The sequence below is a fragment of the Chrysochloris asiatica genome, unplaced genomic scaffold, assembly GCF_000296735.1.
Source record: "Chrysochloris asiatica unplaced genomic scaffold, ChrAsi1.0 scaffold00062, whole genome shotgun sequence".
NCBI lineage: Eukaryota > Metazoa > Chordata > Mammalia > Afrosoricida > Chrysochloridae > Chrysochloris > Chrysochloris asiatica.
The window spans coordinates 312,512-318,922 of NW_006408580.1; positions in this window are offsets into that span (position 1 = coordinate 312,512).

The following is a 6,411-nucleotide window of genomic DNA, read 5'->3' on the forward strand; positions in this document are numbered from 1 at the left end:
TTCCTTGTGGATCAGTCTGTGGCCTTACCTTGCCGCCCCACTTTAATAGTGATTCATTCTGTGTACTTGTTGAACACAGGTCTTTTCTACTTAGCACACACCTCCTCACACACACTCTTAACCACTAAGGCATTCTGCTTTACTACAATAAATGGATACATTATTAGGACTAATAATACCAATAGGAGATAGTATTTTTAGAGCACATATTATGTTCCCATACCCATTGTTGTGAAGTTGATTCCGACTCATAGCAGCCTTAGAGGACAGTGCAGCATGCTTTTAAGTTTTTTATATTAACCTTACCAGAACCCTATGAGATAATTAGAGACCTGATGTGTCACTGTAGGATAAACTACAAGACTTCTAACTACAAGGTCGATAGTTGGAAACCCTGTACAGGATTGCTATGAGTTGGAACTGACTCGACTGCACTTAGAAATGACAACAGCATAAGATAAATACCATTTATTTCTATTTCACAGTCAAAGAAACTGAAGCATTGGGATGTTTCTTGGTTTGTTGCTAGGTGGTGCCAAGTTGATTCCGACTCTTATCGACCCTGTGCACAACAGAACAAAACACTGCGTAGTCCAACACCATCCACACAGTTGTTATGCTTGAGCCCATTGCTGCTGCCACTGTGCCAGTCCATCTCATTGGGAGTCTTCCTCTTCTTCAATGACCTTCCACTTTACCAAGCATGATGTTCTTCTCCAGGGACTGGTCCCTCCTGATAACATGTCTGAAGTATGAGACATGAAGTAGGTAGGAAGATATGGGAGGTTAAATACCTTACTCAAAGGTTGTCCAGTAAGTATCAGGTTAGGCTGCCCTTCAGGGCATGGGTTAATTTTTGAGGCTTCCCCCTCATCACATCCTACTCTGCAGAACCTACTCCATAAAAACCAAAATTGTTCCCATCTCCAAGCTTTTGTTCTCTGTTTCCTCTGCCTGAAGAGCTTTCTCCATTCTACACCATGTTTCAGCATCCACTCATCCCCAATCCCAGCAACTATGTGACCCTAGATTAGTGATTGAACCATATTCTCTCCACCTGATTCTCATTTGTAAATTGGGGGAATCAGAACTAGAGCTTCCTCCAGTATAAAGAATACCTGTTAGCTAATAACAATGAAGCAACTCACCTCTCTGGCTTCACCTTGTTTACCCTCGGCCCTCTCACTGCCTCAGCTTCAGCCACGGTGGCCTCCTCAATGGACCTCAAACACCCCAGGCCTCTACATTAGCTATTTTCTCTGCTGGCAACCCACTGTTCCCAGATAACTGCATGGCTCCCTTCAGGCAGCCCTCTGTGTTCAAATGTCAACCTCTCAGGCCCTCCCTGACTATTTTATTTTAAAAAGGTACCCTGGACCCACGCACACAGCAGGGCCCAGGCCACTTCTCTGCTTTCTTTGTCCCTTTGGCCTTTATCACTGACACACTGTACAGTTTACCAATTTACTGTGTGTACTGTTCATCACTCCCCATTAGAATGAGCATACCATTGGTTTTCTGCTTATTCATAATAATGTCTCCAGCACGGAAAAATGTGCCTGGTATGTAGTTGGTGCTCAATAAGAATTTGTTGCGTGAATGAATGAAAAAATATATAAAATTCAGACAGATCAAGGTATGGGACAGAGATGAAGAGGACGTGTGATATATTTTAGATATATACCAGGGCAGACCTCACTTGGAAGGTGACATAAGATTGGGGGAAAACAAAGGCTGTATGTACTAACTAATAGCTAACGTTTGTTGTGTGTCGGCCATGTGCCAGAGAAGCTTTCTAAGTACTTTGCCTATATTGACACATTCTGTTTTTGAGGATATTTTTACTTTCAGAGTAAGATATCCCCATTTCGCAGATGAGGAAATGGCTGTAACAGGAAAGGAATATGAGACTGAAGATTTGAGAGAAGCATATTTATAAGGGTAGATAGGTTATTTGGTGCACTGGACCATGCAGAGAAAGAACGAATTTAGCCTGGGGAGGAACCAGAACTTGGTGATTGTGTAAGAAAAGGTCCATCGGGTACAGGAATGGGGAAAGGCACTCCAGGCAAGGAGAAAAGCAATGCATATCCTCAAAGGTGCATTAGGGGAACTGGATGGTGCAGGTTGACCACGCTGTAGCTTGCCAAATTGGTGCCCATCTGAGAGCCTTTATACATACCGTTCCCTCTGCCTGGAACACTCTTCCTGCAGACATGGCCCTCACTTGCCACCCCTTCCTGCAGTCTCTACTGAAGTGTCACTTTCTCAGGAAAACCCTCCCCCATGACTCTAGTATCCCTGTCTCTAGGTGCTCACTGTTCTCTGGATCCAGTCATCTTTAAGGTTCTTGCCTTTCTGTGTTTCTGTCAATGCTGAGCTGATGTGGTGAGGGGTTATAGTTGCTAACTGGAGTCAAACTGCTTGGGTTGGATTCCTGACTCTGCCAAATTCCAGCTGTGTCACCTTGAGCAAGTTATTTCTTTGTGCGTCCATTGCCTATACTGGAAAATGAGGAGACTGGTCATGAGCTCCACTACATGCTTTTGGTTTGAGGAATGAGTTAAAACATTGTGCAGCACGTAACAAGGGCTATGTGACTGATTGCTATCTTTTAATGTTAATATTATTATTCATCGCAGACACATAGGTATCTTAACAAGCATCTGAAGCAGACTGGCTCCAAAATTGACCTCCTGATCTCCCCTCAAAACCACCTCTTCCCCAGTGTGCCTTATCAAACTGGATCTCAACTAGTTTCTTCCAGGTGATCAGGCCAAAAAACCTAGAGCCAGCCTTGACTCCTCTCTCTCACATCCTCTGCTCCCCCTCCCATTCCCTCATCCTGTCTGTCAGCAAAATCTGTTAGCTTTATCTTCAGATTGTAACCGGAATTCAGCCACTTCTCCCTAACTCCACCATCTCTCACTTGGACTATTGCAGTAGCCTCTTAAACCACTGTAGTCTGTTCTTCCAAGTCACAACGTGGCACTCTCTGTCTCTGTGCTCAGTCAGTTCTCTCGTGGCACCTTTCACAATCAGAGTAAAAGCTAAAATTCTTGCAATTCCTGCAAAACCTTAGTCTGACTCCTTGTTACCTCTCTCTTCTCATTTCCTACGACTTCCCTTACGACTTCACTCATTCCACTCCAGCCACAAGGAACTTCCTGTAATGGATCAGACCTTCTTCAGCCTGGGACCTTTTACACTGACTTTTCCCTCCGCCTGAATTGTTGTCCCCTTTCCCCTTCCCACCCTATCCTGCTCCAAGCTGTTCCCAAGCCTTATTCTTTCAGATATTTGCACACATTACTTTCTCAGTGACTGCCCTGCCCTGACTTCTTCTTGTTGTTAAGTGCCATCAAGTCAGTTCCGAACCATAGTGACCCTGTATAGGGTTTCCAGGGAGCGGCTGGTGAGCTTGAACCGCCGACATTGCGGTTCAAACCAACTTTGCAGTCCAGTGCATTAACCCACAGCACCAGGACTCCTGAATGTTGAATAGCTGAAGAAAAAGGAAGAAATGATGACGTAAAAGAGCTGAACAGAAGCCATCAAAAGGTACTAGAATGTAAGATTAACTACTCCCCCTTTTTGTTATACAACTTCTACCTTTACAGTTGTGGCAGTTGCAATTAGTCATGCTAGCAATTACTAACAATTGAATCAAAAGAGTCCTATCCCCATCACCTTTCACCAGATCCATCTAGACAAGATGAAAACTATTCAGTGGGGATCCTACCTTCCCTCGCACACTCTGAAACTAAACTCCCTCTTAAAAACTTATAAGAAAGGCAAGTCCCCCCCCATCCAAAAAAAAAAAAAAAAAAAAGAGGAAAAAAAAAAACACTGTAAACTGATGATATATGGAGGGGATAATAATCAATGTAATGAAACAAGCTATATGAATGGTTGAATGTGAAGCTGATGATGTGCCCTGTAAACTTTCACTCAATCCAAAATAAAAACATTTAATTAAAAAAAAAAAAAGACTAATTGTGACTGTCACAATTATAAAGGTAGAAGTTTTGTAACAAAAGTGGGGACGTAGTTAATTTTACAGTCCAGAAACAAAGGACCCTAGGACCATCAAAGGAGAAGAGCAGAAGCAGAAAGCAAGACCTTATGCAGAGAACAAGTAACACCAGAGATGGAGGCAGAGATAGGGACATGAAGAGAGAGAACAGCTGAGGACTCTGGATTCATGGGAAGAGAGGGACTAAGAGATGGCAGCCAGAAGTCAGACTTGCAGAATGTGTGCTTTGGGGGAGCAAATTATTATATATGCCTGAGTGTTTTAAAAAAAAGAGAGAGAGAGAACTAAAGTGATTAGAGAGAAATACTGTTAACTGATGGTGTATGGAGGGAATTATAATCATTGTAATGAAACAAGGTGTATGATTTGTTGAACGTAAAACTGATATCTGCCCTGTAAATTTTCATTCAATCCACAATAATAGCCTTTAAAAAAAATTTTAAAAAAACTTATAAGCCAGCCACTGCCATTATGTTGTTAAATGTGATCGAGTCAATTCCGACCCATAGCGACCCTGTATAGGGTTTCCCAGGAGCAGCTGGTGAGCTTGAACCACTGACGTTGCAGTTCAAACGGCTTTGCAGTCTGGTGCATTAACCCGCAGCACCACACTAGGACTTTATAGCTCCCCCATTTTAGGTAGCCAATGTCTAAGTTGCCCGTCCCTGTCGACCCTGTGTACAAAGGGGCTAGGTTTGGTCCTTGATGTGAAGGCTCCTTCTCTCTCGGTTGATATTTTGAGACTCCACGGCAACATTACAACAACAACATCCATAAGTATAGGTCAAGTTCATCAAATTGTAGCAATTTACACTTGCTTCCTTTTCTTATCTTCTTCTAGTTGAGTTCTGATCATCAAGCCATTGAAGTTAGGGCAAATGGGTTGTTGTCGTTGTGGTTATGTGCCGTGGAGTCAGTTCCGACTCATAGCAACCCTGTACAGGGTTTCCCAGGCTGTAAATCTTCATGGGAGCAGAAAGCCTCATCTTTCTCCTGCGGAACAGCTGGTAGTTTCGAACTGCTGACCTGAAGGTTTGCAGCCCGATTCGTAACCACTACGCTACCAGAGCTCCTTGGGTCAAATGGGTACTATCTACAAATTTGGGTGTTCTTGTGCATCTCCCCTCACTTCATATCAGCTGGATGCTTCACTCTCAGCTCTAGCCCTCCATGGCTGTGTCCTTGTCCATGGGCTCAGGTGTCCCCAGGTCTCACCACACTTCAGACCAACCAGCCCTTCCTCTCCTCTCTCTCATCTTCAGGTCCACCTTGCCCTGACTGCCCTTCTAAAAAGCACTATTTGCTTGCTTTGTTTTTCTCCATCCACATTCTTTTCACTTGCTTATTTTTGTCTTTTTCCCCCCTAAAATATGAATTCCACTAGAGCAGGGATTTTTATCTGTTTTGTTCCCTGTTGTATCCCCCCCTAGGAGCTGGCCCACAGCAAACCCACTGGCTGTCGAGTTGATTTCAACTCAAGGGGATCCTATAGGACAGAGTAGAACAAACCCATAAGGTTTCCAAGAGTGTATTCATTAAAGTATTTGTTGTTGCTAAGTACTGTTGAGTTGGTTTGGACTTACGAGGAGCGGCTGGTGTGTTTGAACCACCAACATTGTGGTTTAAAGGTCGAGTGCTTACTCGATAAATGAATGAGATAAGAGAATGAAACAATTTGAGTAAGGAAAATTCCTAGAGCTCTTGTTGTTGTTAAGTGTCATCTAATTGATTCCAACTCACAGCGAGTGTGTATAGGGTTTCCGAGGAGCAGCTGGTGAATTTGAACTGCTTCGCAGTCCATTGTTGATCCTACAACACCCTACCAAGAATCCTCTTATTAAAGGGTCAAATGGGAGAGGTGATCATAAAATAAAAAACCCTGTGTTACTAGTGAGACTTGAAACAAGCCCTCAGCTTTCACTAAACTGCTTCTGTAGTAGCTAAAAGAGGAACTGGTACAATTGCCTATTTTGGCCACCAGGAGTCATAGTGAACTCTGTGCTTCTGAAACAAGTGGACTTCGAAATAAGCACAATGAGATCTTGGATGACAGGACTCTCTATTCTGGACACTGTTCATGGCTTTTGTAACTTGTATAATTGTCTAGAAATGTATCTGTGAATGAACTTTGAAAGAACTTGGACTGTGCTCGCTTTGGCAGCACATATACTAAAATTAGAATGATACAGCGAAGATTAGCATGGCCTCTGTGCAAGGATGCCACACAAATTCGTGAAGCGTTCCATATTTTTTTGATGTTGTTGTTAAGTGCTGTTGAGTCCATTCAGACCCATAGCGACCCTGTATAGCGTTTCCAAGGAGCAGCTGGTGAACTTGAACCGCCGACATTGGCTACCTAAAATGGGGGGGCGGGG